Source organism: Sus scrofa, chromosome 4 (genome assembly GCF_054392235.1).
Source record: "Sus scrofa isolate SSC_HxYL_T2T_F1_AM1 chromosome 4, Sscrofa_HxYL_maternal_Yorkshire_Landrace_v2.0, whole genome shotgun sequence".
Taxonomy (NCBI): Eukaryota; Metazoa; Chordata; class Mammalia; order Artiodactyla; family Suidae; genus Sus; species Sus scrofa.
This window is the reverse complement of record NC_139386.1, coordinates 125,296,535-125,317,540: the sequence shown is the minus strand read 5'-3', so window position 1 is coordinate 125,317,540 and position 21,006 is coordinate 125,296,535. Positions and strand designations below refer to the sequence as shown.

General features: G+C 37.9%; 1 protein-coding gene across 2 annotated transcripts in view; it reads right to left on the bottom strand.

Annotated features, from left to right (window-relative positions):
• Positions 1-21,006, bottom strand: part of DPYD (dihydropyrimidine dehydrogenase) — a 783,111-nt gene that overhangs the window by 705,846 nt on the left and 56,259 nt on the right.

Sequence of the window (21,006 nt, the reverse complement as noted above, 5' to 3'; positions counted from 1 at the left end):
CATTAAAATTAACAAAATTGGAGTTCCCGTCATGGCACAGTGGTTAACGAATCCGACTAGGAACCATGAGGTTGCGGGTTCAGTCCCTGCCCTTGCTCAGTGGGTTAAGGGTCCAGCGTTGCCGTGAGCTGTGGTGTAGGTCGCAGACGCAGCTCGGATCCCGCATTGCTGTGGCTCTGGTGTAGGCTGGCGGCTACAGCTCCAATTCGACCCCTAGCCTGGGAACCTCCGTATGCCGCGGGAGCGGCCCAAGAAATAGCAAAAAGACAAAAAAAAAAAAAAATTAACAAAATTAATCAATATGTACTGCCCAGGAATCAGGTAAAATCTATTTTATGTGTAGCAACTAATAGCAGACTCTTGTAAAAGTCCCTAACCTAATGATCAAGCCAATATAACATCATTACAATGTTACATGAAAGTTACATATAATATTAAATGTCTGAAGAGCAATCAATAAAAAAATAAACCCCTAAATTTGAATAAAAGGAAAATTATAATGCATGTAACAGAGAAATACAGATCAGCTCAGAGAGAACTTCTCTTTAGGGTCCTAGCGGAGCATGAAAGTGGCATTAGTCTCAAGTTAATTTGTGTAAGATACTGGAATACAGGAATGGAGACTAGGGTAATTTGGTAAAAGAACTCCCCAATTAGAGGGAAAGGCAGATTTTAGGTTCAATAAAAATTTGTAAGCACATAAGAAAATGCTAGGCACTTAGTAGGTACAGTAATTGATTGTCTCACTGGGAAGAGAGACAAGTCAACAAGCAATATAAATACAATGTTAGTAATTTTAATAGTGTACTATTATTTACGTATTTGTAAGTTTTTATTGCCTGTCTCCCCTGACTAGAAATGGAGTTCAAGGTAGAAAATATATTTGCCTGTTTAGTTGTGTTCCAAATGCTTATCATAGTGCCAGGGAACTAATACACCCTCAGCAGAGATTAGTTGATGGAATGAGCAAAGGAACAAAAAAGAAAAGCAGGGAAAGCAGAAAGGAGGGAGGATGGGCTGAAACAGAGGTAGGTTCAGGGTGCTGGCAAGCAGGGGAATAATCCGAGGTTTTTCGGAAGATGTAAAACCTTACCTGAGACCTGAGGACAAAACTGAATTTAGTGGATATATCTGAGTGGCACTTGGTCCTTGATCAAATAAATGGAAGACTGCTTAGACAGAGATAAGTGGAACTGATTTCTGGGAAAATATGGTTTTATTGTGCAATTAATTTTCCTGTAAGGTATCCAAGGTGAAGATGTCCAGTAGATGGATAGATAGATAGATAGATAGACAGACAGATAGATAGACAGACAGACAGATAGAATTGTATACATATATCAAGTTAAACAGAGATTTCTAGTAAGAAAAATGATTGGAAATATGTTCATTGGATTTAGCAAATCAGAGGCCATTTGTGACCCTGATGAGAGCAATTTCACTGAAGCAGAGGAAGTGGAAACCAGATTGAAAAGGGTTTAAGAGTAAAAGAGAAATGAGTGCTTGGTGTTTCCAGAAAATGGGCAGTGATTTCGAGGTCTGGATAAAGGAAGGAGATTTAGCTGTTTACATCTGTGAATGCCTCTAGTTATAATATACTTCAACCAACTTTTTAAAATGACAAGCCTAGGCTATGTGTTTATAGGTGGAAGAGGAAATTTTGCTGCAGAGGTAGAGGGGAAAAAATGTGTACTGCACTCAAAATGAGCTTCTTCCATAGGCTTCTGGACATTCTCACCAGGAGCTCTGAGAACTCAATAGTGTAAGATTACCCACTGACAATAGTTGTGGGGGAAAATATTTGCCTGCTTATTATTTGTATTTGAAAAGAAAAGAAAAATAAACAGCTTTACCAAGCAGAGTAAATTTGTCCACTGAACTACATGAAATGCATTTAATTTTTCTCTTCAGGAGTGAACTCAAGCTTGCATATATTCTGTGTTTTGGTTGTTCCAGGACAGTATCTGTGAAAATATCGAAATATTTCTATAGATATTTAAAAATCATTTCTTTCAAAGAATATAAAATACTGAGACCTAAAGTTTTATTTTTGATTTAAATTTTATTTGATTTACTGATTACTGGATATTCATTGATTTACATAATAAAAAATTACCATAGAATTTCCATCACTATTTTGTAATTCTATTTTTTTTTTTTTTGCTTCTTTCTTGCCAACCTCACTTACTCTCTGATTATCTACACAGTTCTTTTTTTTTTTTTTTTCCTTTTTCGACGAGCATATGGAAGTTCCCAGGACCAAACCCGCACCACAGAGACACCCAGATCCTTAACCCACTTCTCTACAGCGAGAACGCCCATCTACATAGCTGTACTCTCTTCAAAATTTATTGTCAGGAAATATTTGCTGAGAGTTAAAAATAAATTTTATGTGTGTTATAGCATTGAGACAGATTTGAAATGAGCATGAGTCAGTAACTTTGCATTTATTTTGTTTTACTTAAATTTATTGCAAAAGTAAGCCAAACATTTCACCTATACCACATAAATATAAGTACATTGCTCCTATTTTTAAAATTAGTTATAAAATTATAAAGCACTTGATGACATTTTAATGCGGTAACTGGCACTCTTGTTTTAAAACTTCTTTTAATTAAGTGACAATATTTGGAATGTGTAATTGGGAGAGCTGTATGTGGACATACCAATAAGCTTTTATTTGAAAAACAGCTATTCCGGTCAAACCATGACCTAAATGTCTCTGCCTAAAACCCTAGGTTTTTGTTTTTTTTTTTTTTTTTAAGTCTAATACAAACAAGTATCTAAAATAATTTAAAATATCAACATTGACACATATTTTAAAGTGGCATACATAGGACTGCTTTTTATTATTCATTAAATTATTGAGCTATAAGTAGTTACATAGACATAGATGAAGCAAAGATGACCATGACACAATCCCTATCATCACATACTTCGAATATCATAAGAGAAGAAACAGGAAACCATGCAGTTACATGGCCACAGACAGAAAACTTCCTTCCTTAAAACTGGGATGAAAATAAATAAATAAATACATAAAAGGAGTTCCCGTCGTGGGGCAGTGGTTCATGAACCCGACTAGGAACCATAAGGTTGCGGGTTTGATCCCTGGCCTTGTTCAGTGGGTTAAGAATCCAGCACTGCCATGAGCTGTGGTGTAGGTCTCAGACACGGCTCAGATCTGGTGTTGCTGTGGCTGTGGCGTAGGCCGGCATCTACAGCTCCGATTAGACCCCTAGCCTGGGAACCTCCATATGCCACAGGAGCGGCCCTAGAAAAGACAGGTTAAAAAAACAAAAACAAACAAACAAAAAAAACTGGGATGAATCCCCAAGAAGTGTTTGCAGAAGTACATATTAAAAATGTCTTTATTTTCCATTCACTTTCCAAACCACCTTGCCAAAACCTTTGAAGCAAAAGACTTGTTTCAACCAGAAGATCCCACAGGAAGGCAAATGCAAAGTAATCGCCAGTTGTGGCCTCTCAGTATGACTTCCATAATGGAGGTGCTTAACTGGCCTTCTGGGAAGGGGTTAAAGGTGTGGCAGGGCATACTGATGAATGTAAAGTGATAACATTTTTTGCATGTCATTTGTTTATTATTTTTTATTTTTAGTATAGTTGATTCACAATGTTGTGTCAATGTCTACTGTATAGCATAGTGACCCAGTCATACATACATATATGTACATTCTTTTTCTTACAATACCTTCCATCACATTCTATCCCAAAATATTGGCTATAGTCCCCGTGCTGTACAGTAGGACCTTGCTGTCTATCCATTCTAAATAGTTTGGAATCTACCAAACCCAAATTCCCCATCCATCCCACTTCCTACCCTCTCCCCCCTGGCAATCTCAAGTCTTCTCTCCATGTCCATGATGTGTTTCTGTTTAATAGATAGGATCATTTGTGCCATATTTTAGATTCCACATATAAGTGATATCATGTGGTATTGTCTTACCCTTTCTGACTTACTTCACTTAGTATGCAAATCTCTAGCTGCATCCATGCTGCTGCAAATGGCATTATTTTGTTCTTTTTATGGCTGAGTAACATTTTTTATATTGATGAAAATTGAGTCACTTGTACACATTTAAAATTTACAACACTTGAAAACATATTTGAACTTTATTTATTTAGGTCTTTTGCTAACATCCTGATCTTAATAATTTCAAAAACATCCTATTTGAACTTTTGTTTATAAATTATACTTAATGTCTTCCTTCTGTCTGATTTTTACTATATTATATTATATTTTTTATGTATTTATATTTATATATTTGTATATAATGACTTCTGTATACGTGTATTTATATATACATAAAACTTTCTATATAAATTCCCTTGTTTGATATTCACCAAGCCCCATTTAGACACTTCCAAATCCTCCCTGTACCTCAGCGTGACATGCAGTGTAGCCTGCAAATGTTATCCATAATGATGTGTACCATGGTGTTCTAAAACAAAGGGAAAAAAGAAAAAAGTTGGGATGCGCTGCACTAAATAATTATTCGATTTGCAATGCTGGGAAAATCAGCCTATCTTTGCAGTAGCATCCATCCTCAGCTAGAGTAGTCTGTTTGTGAATTTTTAACCTGTAAACAATATTACAAAGTATGCCTCAAAGGATCTCACAATTTCATAAAATTTCCAGGTCTTAAGTGCATCAGGATAAGAAACATTATTACAGACTTCACCTGGGCACTATAGAAAAAACATAATATGCTCCTGTTCAAGTCCTTTACAGAGAATTATTCCAGACAAAATAAAAACTTCTCATTATAACAGTCCAAAGATATAAGCTATCCAATATTTCTCTTCTTATGACCTAAAATAGTCTCTTCAGTCAAAAGCTAGGGTGACAGCTGTATTATAATTTTTACTTATAAACTTGAGAATCATTTTGTTCACTAAAAGATACTTTTAGGTGGTATCCTGAGAGAGAAAATCTGGCATTCTACTAGAAAGTCCACTGGGAGCTAAGTATTTCTAATATCAACTCACTTCAAACTGGATACACAACATGACAATACCGGTGTTCAAAGAAGTAAATTAATTTGAAAAACCAAACTTTAAATGTGAACTTGAATTTTGATACATGTGTGACTATATTCTTTAAAATTTCATTAAATAGATTTGAGGTAGTAGCATGATCTAGTTTCTAGAATATTGGTTTCATTAATTTGTATATAGACTATTGCCAAGTATTCATTTTGGCCCTGAGGATATTATTGTGCACAAAACTAACTGTGCCACTGCCCTCAAGAAATCTGCATTCTAGAGAGGGAGAAATTCAATAAACAAACCAGCAAATACATAGATGATAATAAATGCTATAGAAAAAAATTAAGTATAGTTAAAGATAATAAATGCTGTGATGGGAGATGCAACTATATGACTTACAGCCTCAAGAAAGATCTTCCCAACTAGACGGCATATGAGCAGGGATCTGAAGGAAGTTAAAAGATTGTGCTATGGAGGAGTTCCCATCGTGGCACAGTGGTTAACTAATCCAACTAGGAACCATGAGGTTGCAGGTTTGATCCCTGGCCTTGCTCAGTGGGTCAATGATCCAGCATTGCCATGAGCTGTGGTGTATGTCGCAGACGTGGCTCAGATCCCCAGGTGCTGTGGCTGTGGCATAGGCCAGCGTCTACAGCTCCGATTAGACCCCTAGCCTGGGAATCTCCATATGCCGCAGGAGCGGCCCTAGAAAAGTCAAAAAGACAAAAATAAATAAACAGATAAAAGATTGTGCTATGAAGATATCTGGGAAAGGAGTATTTCAGACAGAAAGAAAAGATAGTGTAAATGCCATGAGGCAAGAGGCTGTATGATGTTCCACGAAAAATCAAGGAGATACGAACTTTTCAGTTTCTGGCTCTTCAAGTAAAGAGCTTAGAAGTCACCACTGCAACCTAACAAGTAAAAAACTGAACAAACTGAAAAGTCAACAACTTTTCCTATATTTGTAAAAGAGAGGAGTACCCAGAGCCAACTGTTTTCCCCAAGACTGCAGAGAGAGACAGGTGCATACAGGGAGTCTCAGCTTACCTGTGTAGAGACTAAGGAGAAGAAATTGCAACAGGAACCAATGCCAGGGTAGGAAAAGCTCAACTGTCACTGACAAATCACTGGAGGTTCAATGTGAACAAATCTGAGAGCGAAAAACTCTGGCAGAACCCACTCATAGGGAATCCTCCAAAATATTGGGAGATTTACCTCCAATAATAGATGTATTAACTTAAAAGAGGGTGCAGACTCCAAAGCAACAGAAGTTAGAAAAAGAAGCCACATGCAAAAGAATGAAACCAGACTCCTATCTTAGACCATACCTAAAAATCAACAAAAAATTGATTAAAGACTTAAAAACATGACCTGAAATTGTAAAACTCATAGAAAAAAGCAAAGGGAAAAAGTTCCTTTGCATTGATCTTGGAAATAATTTTTGGATTAGACACCAAAAGCAAAAGCAACAGGAGCAAAAATAAATGAGACTACATCAAACTAAAAAGCTGCAGAGCAAAGGAAATGACCAACAAAATAAAAAGACAAACTATGAAATAAGAGAAAATATTTACAAACCTCATATCTGATAAGGGATTAATATCCAAAATATTCAAGGGACTCATACAACTCAATAGCAAAAATAACCAAATTTAAAAATGGGCAGGGAGTTTCCATCATGGTTCAGCTATAACAAACCCAACTAGTATTCATGGGGATGCAGGTTCAATCCTTGGCCTTGCTCAATGGGTTAAGGATCCAGCATTGCCGTGAGCCGTGGTGTAGGTAACAGATTCGGATCAAATCCTGTATTGCTATGGCTGTGGCATAGGCCGGCAGCCACAGCTCCTAGCCTGGGAACTTCCATATGCCACGGGTGCAGTCATAAAAAGACAAAAAAGGGGAGGGGCATAGGACTTAAACATTTTTCCAAAGCCATACAAATGCCAGCATGTACGTGAAAGGGGATCAACATCACTAACCATCAGAGAAATGCAAATCAAAACCACAATGAGATATCACCTCACTCTTGCTGGGATGTCTGCTATCAAAAAGACAAAAAATAGAGGAGTTTCCGTTGTGGCTCAGTGGTTAACGAATCCAACTAGAAACCATGGGGTTGTGGGTTTGATCCCTGGCCTTGCTTAGTGGGTTAAGAATCTGGCATTGCCATGAGTTTTGGTGTGAGTCGCGGATGCGGCTTGGATCCTGGATTGCTGTGGCTCTGGCGTAGGCTGGTGGCTACAGCTCTGATTGGACCCCTAGCCTGGGAACCTCCATATGCCGCAGAAGCAGCCCAAGAAACGGCAAAAAGACAAAAAAAAAAAAAAAAAAAAAAAAGATAGATACTGAGGAGAATGTGGAGAAGAGGGAACCTGTGTACATTGCTGGTGGAAAGGTAAACTGGTACAGCCATGTGGAGAACATATGGAGGTTCCTTGAGATATTAAAACTAGAACTACTATATCACCTATCAATCCCATATGTCAGTATAGTCAAAGGAAATAAAAATCATTATATCAAAGAGATATCTGTACTCCCATGTTCACTGCAGCATTATTCACAATAGCCAAAATACAGAATCAACCTAAATGTCAACTAATAGATGAATGGATAAAAATTATGTGGAATATTATTCAGCCCTAGAAAAGAAGGAAATTCTGTCATTTGCAACAATGCAGATGAACCTGGAGGGCATTATGGTAAATAAAGGAAGCCAGACAAAGACAAAGACAACACCACTTGTTATAATTTACATATGGAATCTAAAAAAAAAAAAAGGCAAATTCATAAAATCATAGAGTAAAAAAGTGATAGCAAGGGGTGGGAAAAAGAGGGAGAGGTTGGTAAAGAGAACAACTTTTCAATTAAAAGATGAATAGGGTGAGACCATCAATGTATAACATGGTGAGTATAATTGATAACACTGTAATGTATAACTGAAATTTGCTAAAATAGTAGAATTTAAATGTTCTCTAAATGAATAAAGTAAATACATGAGGGAACAGATTATTCAGTAACATGAGGGAAGAATCAGTAAGAAAATAAAATATAAAACGTAGGGCATTACACAATGATAAAGGGGTCAGTTCTCCAGGAAGACATAAAAATCTTTAACATGTATGTGGTTAACCACAGCATCTCAAACTATATGTGCAAACTGTGTGAAAAACATATAGAACTGCAAAGAGAAACAGATGAGTCTACTATCATAGTTAGACACTTTAACAACACTCATCAGAAATGGGCAGATCCAACAGGCAGAAAATTAGTAATAAGACAGCTGAACTCAACAACTACATCAATCAACTGGATATAATTGAAATTTATAGACTACTTATTCCAACAACATGCAAATGCCCATTTTTCTCAAGCTCACATCAAACATTTACCAACAATGACCACATTCTGGGCCATAAAACGTATGTTAGCAGATTTACAAGAATAGAAAATAGTGTCTGCTCTAGACCACAATTAGAAACAAAAACAGGAGTTCCCGTCATGGCTCAGTGGTTAACAAACCTGACTAGGAACCATGAGGTTGCGGGTTCGGTCCCTGGCCTTGCTCAGTGGTTTAAGGATCTGGCATTGCCTAGCTGTGAGCTGTGGTATAGGTCACAGATGCGGCTTGGATCCTGGATTGCTGTAGCTCTGGCATAGGCCAGCAACTACAGCTCCGATTGGACCCCTGGCCTGGGAACCTCCATATGCCGTGGGTGTGGCTCTAGAAAAGACAAAAAAAAAAAAAAAGAAAGAAAGGAAATAAAAAACAGAAAACCGGAAAATTACAAAATATATGCAGATTTAACAATACCCTTTTAAATAACACATGGGTCAAAGAAATATCAAGAGAAGTTTAAAAGTATTTTATGCTACATGAAATGAAAATACAACTTATCAGGAGTTCCTGTTGTGGCTTAGTGGTTGAGAAATCTGACTGGGAACCATGAGGTGGCAGGTTCAATCCCTGGCCTCACTCAGTGGGTTAGGGATCCGGCATTGCCGTGAGCTGTGGTGTAGGTTGAAGAGGTGGCTCAGATCTCATGTTGCTGTGGCTCTGGCTCTGGCCGGCAGTTACCGCTCTGATTGGACCCCTAGCCTGGGAGCCTCCATGTGCTGCGGGAGCGGCCCCTGAAAAGGCAAAAAAAAAAAAAAAAAAAAAAAAAAGACAAAAAAAAAAAGAAAGAAAGAAAACACAACTTATCAAAATTTATGGGATGCAATCTAAGTTTCTACCTTAGGAAACTAGACAAAGAATAATGAATTAAGCAAAATTAGAGAATAAGAACAAAAGAGAAATTAATAAAACTGAAAAGAGGAAATCAATAAAAAAAAATCAATTAAACTAAAAGCTGGTTCTTTGAGAAGATCAATAAAATGGATAAGCCTCTAGACAAGCTAACTAAGAAAAAAAGACAGAGGACACAAATTACCAAGATCAGAAGTGAAAGAAGAGACATCACTACAGATCCTATGTATATGAAAAGGTAAGAAAGGGGAGCTCTGCTGTGGCACAATGGGATTGACAGTGTCTCTGCAGTAGCAGGGATACGGGTTCGACTCCTGGCCCACTGCAGTGGGTTAAGGATCCAGCATTGCCGCAGCTGTGGTGTAGGTCACCACTCCGGCTCATATTCGATTCCTGGCCCGGAAACTCCATATGCCATGGGGCAGCCAAAAAAGAAAAAAGGCCGGGGGGGGGGAATAATAAAGGAATATTTAAAACAACTCTATGCCCACAAATTTGGTGACCTAGACAAAATGGACCAATTCCTTGAAATACACAGCTGCCAAAACTCACACACAAGGAAATAGAGAATCTAAATAGGAACATATTCATTAATGAAATTGAATCAATAATTAATAGCCTTTCAAAGCAGAAAGCACCAGGTCCAGATGGTAAATTCCATCCCTCGGTGAATTCTGCAAGATGTGTAAGGAAGAAATTACACCCACTCACTAAGACCTCTTTAAGAGGATGGAAGCAGAAGAAATACTTCCTAACACATCTGAAAACCAGCCTTAGCCTAAAACCAAAACAAGACAAAGACATTATGAAAAAAAGAAAAGTATAAACCAATCTCTCATGAACATAGGTGAAAATCCCCAACAAAATACCAACAGATCAAATCAAACAATTTATAAAAAGTTACACATTATGACCAAGTAGAATTCATTCCAGGTATGCAAGTCTGGTCCAACATTCAAAAATTAATTAATACAATCCATCAATAGCATAAAAAAAAATCACAAATCATATAAACAGATGTAGGAAAAGCACTTAACAAAATCCAATAACCATTCATGATTTAAAAAAAAAAACAACCAAAAAAAAACCTCTAATTAGAAACAGAGAATGTCCCAAACTACAAAAAATCTACAGCTAACGTACTTAATGGTGAAAAACTGAAGCTTTCTCACTCAGATCAGATACAGGGCAAAGACGTCCCCTCTTAACCACTTCCTCTCGCCACTCCTTTTCGACATCTTAATGAAATTTGTAACTGACGAAACAAGACAAGAAAATAAAAGCTATACAGACTGGGAGGAAGAAATACTGCTGTGTTTGTTCACAGAGGTCTATGTAGAAAATCAGAAAGAATCAATGAAAACATTCCTGAAACTAATAAGCTATTATAGCAAGCTTGCAGAACACAAGGTTACTAAACAAAAGTCAACTGCTTTCCTATATACTTGAACAATTAGAACTTGAAATTAAAAACACACTATTATTTACATTAGCAGCCAAAAAAGTGAAATACTTAAGTATAAATCTAACATAACATGTACAATATCTATACAAGAAAAACTATAAAACTCTGACAAATAGAATAAAAAAAGGAACTAAATAAATAGATATTCCATGATCCCAGGGAGAAAGGCTTAATTTTGTCAAGGTATATGTTCTTCTTACTTTGATCTATAGATTAAATGTAATCCAAATCAAAATTTCAGCAAGTTACTTTATGGATACTGCCAAACTGATTCTAAAGTTTATACTAGAAGGCAAAAGACCCACAAGAGCCAACACAATATTGAAGGGAAAGAACAAGGTTGGAGGACTGACACTAACCAATTTCAAGACTTACTATAAAATTATAGTAATCAATGCAGTAGTACTGACTAAATAAATAAATAAGTCAATGGTACAGAATAGAGAGAGCCCAGAAATAGACCCGCACAAACTGATCTTTGAAAAGAGAGCAAAGGCAATACAATGAGGCAAAAATTGTCTTTTCATTCAAGGGTGCTAGAAAAACTAGAAATCCACATGCAAAAAATATAAAATTAAAAAAAAAAAAACAGGGATTTCTCATCATGGAAACAAATCTGACTAGCATCCATGAGGATGCAGGTTTGATCCCTGGTCTTGCTCAGTGGGTTGAGGATCCAGCATTGCCATGAGCTGTGGTGTAGGTCACAGACTCGGCTCAGATCCTGTGTTCCTGTGGCTGTGGTGTAGGCCAGCAGCTATAGCTCTGATTGGACTCCTAGCCTGGGAATCTCCATACACCACCGGTGCAGCCCTAAAAAGACAGAAAAAAAATTTGGGCACAGACTTTATATCCTTCACAAAAGTTAATTCAAACCTTAACCCAGTGAGTGAGGCCAGGGATAGAACCTGCATCTTCATGGATGCTAGTCAGGTTTGCTAATCGCTAAGCCACGATGGGAACACCCCAAAGGCATTTTTAAAGAAAAAACTGATAAAATGGACTTCATTAAACATAAAAGATTCTTCTCTGAAAAAGATAATGTCAAGAGAATGGGAAGGCAAGCCTCAGACAAGAAAATATTTGCAAAAGGTTTATGTGATAAACTACCATTATGCATGATATACAAAGAACTCTTAAAATTCAACGATAAGAAAGCAAACATACTGATTTAAAAATGGGTCAAAGAGCTTAGCAAACACTTTACCAAAGAACATATGTATGGAAAATGTGTATATGAAAGATATTCCCTATCATACGAGATCAGAAAAATGCAAATTTAAACAAGGAGATACCATACATAACTATTAGAATGACCAAACTCAAGAACACTGAGTTCTAAACTCTATCATAATTCTAGTCATCCATTCTTGTAATCAAGCATTCAGGCTCCAGAGAACACTTCTCTACATGTTCCAGCCTATGTCACTGAAAAAGAGGAAATACCACAAATAAGTGTGGGTTATGCCATTATTGACATATGAGTCAAAAACTGCTTTAAAATGACAGGATGATTTGAGTTGCAGAAGCCTTTAAGTACACAACACAGAAAATTAAAGTCTTTCCTTACAGACAATATAAACTCAATACTTATTGTACTATTTTCTAGTAGTATCAAGAGTCTACTGTCTTGCTGAGGCAGGAGACAGGGCACAACCATTAAGAGAATAACATAACCATTAAGAATAGGATACAACAAAAACTGGTTAGAACCTGCTAGGCCCAAGATGGTTGAAGGCTCAACACCCAGTAGAATTTGAGCCTCATTATGCACTTATTGCAATGCATTAGCCTGGTAAATGACATACCCACCACAGGTGCCATGACAGTTCTAAGGCTGACCAGAAAAGATCCCAATTCCTGGAAATTGCCATCTCTTCTCCGAGACAGTTAAAACTTTCCTTCCACTCGTTAGCCTATGAAATTAACCAGCCCATAAAAATTAACTAGCCCTGCCCCCGGGACCTCTCACCCTCTGAGATGACCCTCGCTCTGTCTACGCAGTGTGTATCTCTCTAAATAAAGCTGCGTTCTTTCCTACACAAAGCCAAGGACCCTCACTTGTTTCGCGCATCCCTGAGACTCATCTGAGACCTGAGACATGGCCGTCCTCTCACACCCTATTTTTCCTGAAACATTACTTCTTTCCATCTTCTAAATCATAATTCCAGAAACATGTTATTGTAATTGCAAGGAAACAAAAGGTGCCACCCAAAAATGTGTCTCTTTGGCTTGAGGGTTATTTTAGGCTGATTTTTGTGTTTTGTTTCTTTTTTTTTAAAGGCTTAGGAAAAGTTTTTACCTCCTCAGTTTAACTATCAATAAGAAATTACATAAAGGGCCGGGTCCAGAAAGAGCACTATCACCAGAGACAGAGACAAAGAATATGAGCTAAGTATGGTAGGAGGAACTCAGCAGGGCTTGGAGACCAAAGTGCTCTCTGCACCCCCTGGTCTCCGTGTGGCGTAGTAAACATTTGTTTTCCCATCTCCATGTCAATTGCCTTTGAAGCCTCAAAGCCTACCTACCCTCTTCTCTCAAATGGCACACAAGCCTCAACTGCCTGCTTTGTCCTTGGGCCCTATATTTCTGTGGAGCCCCCTTACACATCATTAAATTTTATTTTCTCCTGTTTATCTGTCTCATGTCAATTTAATTCTGAGACCAGCCAGAGGAATCGAGAAAAAGCAGAGGAATATGTTTTTCCTCCCCAACACAATCCTCACAAAATTTACGCATGGTGGCCAGAGAATAACTTATAATACCAGACAAGCCACAATACCCTTAAATTTGTATGCATGTCTAAATCTAGATATACTATGTGAAACATGATTCTTTATAGTACCATATACATGAAAGCTAAAGCTCATATTCAAATTGATCTCTTTTTATCAAAATACTAATATTTAGTAACATTTACCAAAAAGTTCAATATAAATTCTAACTTTACTTCAATAGTTGCATTTAAAATTTTGGCATGTAATAATTATAAACTGTTTTACTTAACTGCATGATTTTGTTTAGAATATCTTATTTTACCATTTTAATAAATAATTTGAAAACTTTAGAAGAAAAATATTTTAAATATATGAAAACAGTTTGTAAATGTTTAAATATTTACTTTAATTTACATTTTAATGAAATACATTCAAATTTGTGTATTTTGAATAAATTCCATTTATATTTTAATCTTTTAAAACATTGTTGTCGCTAGAATACAAATTACATGGCATCTTCAATTACAATACAAAGGCAAGAAAAAATAAATTTCAAAATATAAATATATAATTCATAAGCTATACGCATGTTTATTTTATTACTCATTCAAGCATCACCAGCCCACCAACAGAACAGACATGTATAAAACCTGTATTTTTCAACGTTGTCGTTATGAATGTACATTTATTAAAATTGAGTACGAGAACATAATTTATTTAATGCTTTTTGTCTTGCATTATAGCTTGTAAATATTCAGACATATGAGATGGGGGCCTCTATGTGTAGTCTTTCCTGAGCCAAACAAATGTCCAAGCAAGGGTAACAGCCAGAAGTCCACGTATGCTTGTGCAGTTGTACATGTAATTCTAAGAGAAACCATTCACACAGATAGACATAGAAATGAAGCTCCCTTGAGGCGAAAAAGGTAAGAAGTCATCTTTTCTGTATATATTTTGAAGGTACAGCTAATTTATTAACAGACTAAATATTGATAAATGAAAGAAAATGAGAGATCAAGAATTTAGTGTTTTTGGCCAGAGGAATTAAGTGGATAAAGTTACATTTTACTGAGATTTTTTTTTTGGCTATTAAAAAAAAAAAAAAAAGCTTAACTAACTGTTAAAAAAATAACTCAACACTTTTTATGTATTTTCTCTTGAGAGGAATGACAGAACAATAATACCTATCATAGAAATACTTCACCAAGGTAATAAAATAAATGTTAAGTGTTTTGAGTTCCTTGTAGGAAAACATTCGATAAATGCAAATTGGAATGGCTATCTTGATATGACATTCATGATAGTTTTCCAATGATTTCTTAAAGCAAGTGTTCTGTCCTGGTTCTCTCCTGATTCCAACATGTTAACAGTGCCAATGAAAGACTCAAATATGAGCGTCAGAAAAATATTTTCCTTCATCAACATCACTGCTTTCAGCACTTCAGCACTGTTTTCAACATTACTGAATTTTACTGCTCTTTCACATGTAGCTTTCTAGAAGTTTGCTCTCATTATTAAAATGTTTCTATTTCTAAATTAATAATGAAATATTTTTATTTTTCTTTAATTTATAGCACTTAGGCAATACAATAGCATGACTGCTTTGAGACAGTTTTCTGTCAGATATGTCAAGCTTCTGAGTATATTTAAATCACTTTTGAAAATAAGTTTCTTTGGAAAACTTGATTTGAATTTTGAGAAAACTCAGTAAAACCTTCCTACTGATATACTGGTAATGAAAACAATTTTTTAAAGGTGATTAAATGTAACAACTGTTCCTGCCTTGTTTCAGTTTAGTACAAAGGTGTTCCAAATATTGAATCGTCTTGTAAAAATGTAAATATATTTTTACATATTCTGAAGTATGCTAGCACTTGCAGACTTGCAGATGTCCAATTTCATTCCCAGATGCTAATTTTTTTAATGATTTTTATTTTTTTCCTTTAGAGTTGGTTTACAGTGTTCTGTCCGTTTTCTACTGTACAGCAAGGTGACCCAGTCACACATAAAAATATACATTCTTTTCTCTCACATTATCACGCTCCATCATAAGGGACAGAGTTCCCAGTGCTATACAGCGGGATCTCACTGCTTATCCATTCCAAAGGCAAGAGTTTGCTAATATTTTATTTGCCAGCTGCAAGACTTGGACAAGGAATTTAACAGCTCTAATCCCCTGTTTTATTTTCTTTTGTTCCCTTGTCCTTAAAAGAGGGTTACCTTGGGTACTTACATCCCCAAATTATTTTGAGAATTACATGTGTATTTTTTATTTCTTCTTTTAAAAGGTGGGGAGGAACATACGTATAAAGGCCTTCATAAGCTGGTCTTTATCATCTTCTCTATTCTAGTAATACCATAGTATCTGCGGTTCATTAAAAACACGTCACTGTTTTATAAAATCTGTGAAGCTGCACCGGCTGCCCTTCTGCCTGTGTGGCTCCTTCTCCCTTTCTCCTTCCAGCTCTGTTAAAGGCCTGCAGCAGCATCAAGATTCAAACTACCTATCATCTTCTCATGTTATTCACTGCATTCCCTCCTGGAAAAGGTGGTTGTTCTGTAATTATCCAGTTATTTATTTCACAAATATTTATAGGATGTCCACCATTATCCAAGGTTCTAGAATCGTTCTTTGTTTGAGAATTTATCTACTTAAGATATAATTCTTCCTATTTTGACTTTAGTTACTCTTCATCTTTTTACCATCAGCCCAAACCCACTTTGTTGAATGAACAAAAAGAAGACTGAAATACCACCATTTCCATTAATCCTGGAGGAATTAAATATTTGTTCAATCGTTTCATAATATTTACCACTCAAAAGATTAAAACCAGGGTACTACAAAGACATTCATCACACAAAAAAAACAATGTTTCAGTGCTAGACAAAATGGCCTATGAACTATTTTTCCAAGAAGTAGAAGATGAATGCAACAAAAAGGTATAATGCTGTTAAAGGGAAGATAAGTATGAGTGTTCAAAAGAACCCTTAGGGGTTCCCGTCATGGCTCAGCAGAAACAAATCTGACTAGCATCCCTAGGGAAGCGAGTTTGATCCCTGGCCTTGCTCAGTGGGTTAAGGATCTGGTGTTGCCGTGAGTTGTGGTGTAGGTGGAAGACACAGCTCAGATCTGGGGATCTGGCATTGCTGTGGCTGTGGTGTAAGCCAGCAGCTGTGGCTCCAATTTGACCCCTTGCCTGGAAACCTCCATAGGCCACAGGTGCAGCCCTAAAACAAACAAACAAACAAACAAAAAAATCACCCTTACACTGAAAAAATTATAAGGTATGGTATTCAACTTAATAAAGTTTAGTACATCTGATAAGGCCTAAATCTTGCATTACAGATAACTTGCCCGATACACATGCAAAAGTTTGAGGCTTCACAAGTTCTTTCAGCCTTTTTCTGGGTTAGAATGAAGTTGTCTTCTCTTCTACTTTTTTCTTTTTTTCCATCTCTGCCTAGAGGTAATTCTGGTGCAGTCAGAACCACAGAAGGTATAACATCACCAGTAATTAGAAAGAAGTTGACTTAAACGCTAAATGTCTATAATATGGGCAATAGCAAGAGCAAAAACCGCAACATTGATAACAAACTCTCTCAAGAATGAAAATAATAGCTAGCAATTATTGAGAGCTTCCTATATGCCAGGCACTGTGCCAGCTGGGCGAACAGTGGGCCCCAGCTGTTATTTTCCACCATAACTTCATGTTACATTCCACTGCTCTTATTCTCCCTAATAACAGTATGGATACATTCATAAACTCTTACTATGGTACTCATTATGTGTTTATTGAATGATGAATAACATTCTATTTTTTTCATCCCTTTCCAACTAAGAATGTTTATTCTTTCTAAATATTTTCACAATGTCTGAAGAATTCTTAATTCCACTCTCTCTATTCCCATAACCCCCACCTTTACTGATGCTTCTAACTAAAAATCAGGTTCCAAATTAATATTGTAAAATTGAAACCATGTACCAGACCCTAAATATTTGTGTTTTAAAGTAAAAGGCCTTTCCTTGAGCCTCCAGACCTCCCCTCAGTCTCAAGAGGCTGGCTCAAGAGTTAACAATTAGGGACGGGAGCAAGAGGCGGAGGAGTAAGAGGCAGTGCACACCTCCTCCCACAAACGCCTCAAAAAAAACACATCTACATGTAAAATGACTCACACAGAACATCAACTGAATGCTGGCAGAAGAACTTAAACCTCCAAAAAGGGCAAGAAACTTTTGACATAACCGGGTAGAACAAAAAAAAATAAAAAAAGAGAGAGAGAGAAAAGGAATCAGGACAGGACCCGCATTCCCAAGAGGGAGCCGTGAAGGAGAAAAGGAACCCACCTCCCGGGAAGCCTCCTAACAGATGAAAGATCAGCCCAGTCAGCGGGACCTCAAAGTCACGGAGAAAAGCGCAGCAGCTGGACTGAGAACAGCAAAGCAGAGTGAGAGCCACACAGACCGTCTGAACCACTGGCCCAGACACCACAGCCTGAGACCCTCGGGCGGGGACTGGGCGCTGAGACTCAGGCTCTGAAGGTCAGTCCTGGGGAGAGGACTAGGGATGGCATGAGGGGCTAAGGAGCAGTGTGCCACGGGCTGAGAAGGGGAATGCCACCGGCAGAAGGAACCCTGGAGAAGGTCCAGACCTGCAGGAGAGGCAAGCCACCATTGTTGGGGAGGGGAGAGGAGGAGGAGCTGGCTGCCCTAAGAAACTCCATGCACCAGAGCATATGCATGCCCGCAGGCTTAGAAGGCGGGGTGGCTCTACACAGGCTATGGGTGGCAAGAAGCCTCTTGCTCCTTAGGGGAGGTTAGGCACTTCTTGTGCAGGCTACAGGTAGCCAGGCATCTATTGTGTGGGCTAAGGGCATTTGGGGGCTAAGTGCAACATGGTGCCTCTTGCACAATCTACAGGTGACAGGGACAGACTGCCACAGTCATCTCAGAGGCCAGAGGGAGACGTGGCTTGCCACACCTGGGGACCTGTGAGTGGGCTCCACCTGCAACTCCAGTCACCTCAAGGGTTGGCAAAAAAGAGAAAAAGAGGGCACTGCAACCAAGCACAATACACTGTTGCTCTCACTTCCCTGCAGCTGCCAATGCCAAATGCTCTGGGTGGTGGCCAGACACTTGGTCACTGTCCCTTCCCAAGATCCTACAACTAGGAGCAACTGGTGCAGCACCTCCTGCATGGGCTAAGTGGAACAGGGTGCTTCTTGCATGGTCTGCAGGTGCCAGGGGCAAACCACCACAGTTATCACTGATTCCAGAGGTAGGCGTGGACCACTGCCAATGGAGATATCTGAGCAAAAATCACTTGCAGCCCCATTCACCTAAAGGGCACCACAGAGGAGGGCACTGTGACCCAACACCACCTGTTGGTGCTCTCACACCCCTGGGAACACACCCACCATGCTGCTGCCACTGCCAAAAGTTCCGGGCAGTACCCACATGCCTGATCTCTGTCACTTCCCAGGATCCTGCAACTAGGAGCACCCTGTACAGCACCTCACATGTGGGCTAAGTGAGACAGGTTGCTTCATGCATGGTCTACACGTGGCGGGGGCAAACCACCACAGTTATCATTGACTCTAGAGATGACATTGGCCTCCTAATAGAGGTCCCTGAACAGGCACCACCTGCAATTCCAATCTCTCAAAAGAGGGCGCTGCCATCAAACACAAGCTGTTGTTGCTCTCACTCCCCTGGGAACTCACGCACCCTGCTGCTGCTGCTGCTGCCAAATGCTCTGGTCACCATGAAGATCTGCCTAGAGCTTATTACCACTTCCCAGGGCTCTGCAACTCGGAGTAGCCTGTGCCACCTTCCTACAGGTCCTTGCTGCTGTTGAGAGCCCAATGACCAGGCACTGACTGCTGGCCCTACCCATTGCCTCCTTATCCCTGAAAACACACTGAGCATCCTGGGAACATCAGCCTGCTCACACTGAAGAAAAAGACAGCAAATATTCAAACTCCCACACCAAAAATAAATAGTAACCCACCCAAAAATACAAAGGGGTATTCTTGCATAGAAGTAGCCTTACAAGACTACACTTTGGCTTCCCCAAACTTACAGAGAAAGAAAAACACAAGCAAGATGAAGAAGCTCAGAAACCATTCCCAGTTAAATGAATAGAAGAATTTACCTAAAGCAGTCAACAATGAAACAGAACTCTGCAGTCTGACAGAAATTGAGTTCAAAAGGGAGATACTGAAAATACTGAAGGAATTAAAAGAGGATATGACCAGTAATGCAGATCCCTTTAGAAAGGAACTAGAAAATGTAAGGAGGAGCCAAGAAAAACTAGAAAATTAATTTGCAGAATACAAACTGAGCTAAAGGTAATAAAGAGAAAAAGGAATAATACAGAGGAACGAATTTGTGATGTGGAAGATAAAATAATACAAATCACACAATCAGGACAGCAGACACAAAACCAAAAGAAAAAACATGTAAGCAATATAAGAGACCTATGGGAAAATATAAAGGAGGCCAATCTATGCATAATAGGAATTCCAGAAGGAAAAGAAAAAGAAAAGGGGATTAGAAATATATTTGAAGAAATTATGGCTGAAAACTTTCCATATCTAAAGGATACTCATATCAAGATACAGGAATCACAGAGGGCCCCAAACAAGCTGAACCTAAACAGGCCCACACCAAGACATATTATAATAAAAATGGCAAAAGTTAAAGATAAAGAGAGGATTTAAAGGCAACAAGAGAAAAGCAAAGCATTAATTATAAGGGAACCCTCATAAGGCTATCAACTGATTTTTCTACAGAAACACTACAGGCCAGAAGGGAGGGGCAAGATATATTTGAAGTGCTGAAGGGAAAAAATTTGCAACCTAGAATACTCTATCCAGCAAAAATATCATTTAAAATAGAAGGGGAAATAAAGAATTTCTCCAACAAACAAAAGCTAAAGAGTACAGCAATACTAAAACTATTCTAAAAGAAATAATGAAAGGGTCTCTCTAAATTAAAAAAAGAGACAGAGAGAAAAGAGAAAAAGAAGAATTAGGATGGAGGAAACCAGTCACTTAAATACGCCAGCATACAGATCTAAACATGAAGATGCTAAAAAAAAAAAAAGACATTAAAATCATACAGTTAGGGGAAGGAAAGTAAGAAAATACAGATTCTTTTTTTTATTTTAATGATGTATTTGAGCCTATATGACTATCAGGCAAAAGCAAGCCGACATAGGAAGGGCTTAACATGCTTAAAAAACAGGGCAACCACAAATCAAAACCAAACATTACATTCACAAAAACTGAAAAGAAAAATACTCAAGAATAAAATAAATGGAAACCCTCCAAACCAAAAAAGAAAAGAGAAACATAGAATCAACTGGAAAATAAGGTTTAAAATGGCAACAAATACAGATTTATCAATAATCACCTTAAATGTCAATGCACTGAATGCTCCAATCGAAAGACACAGAGTGGCAGGTTGAATAAAAAAGCAAAAACCTTTAATCTGCTGTCTACAAGAAACTCATCTTACAGCAAAGGACACATATAGATTGAAAGTGAGGGGATGGGAAAAG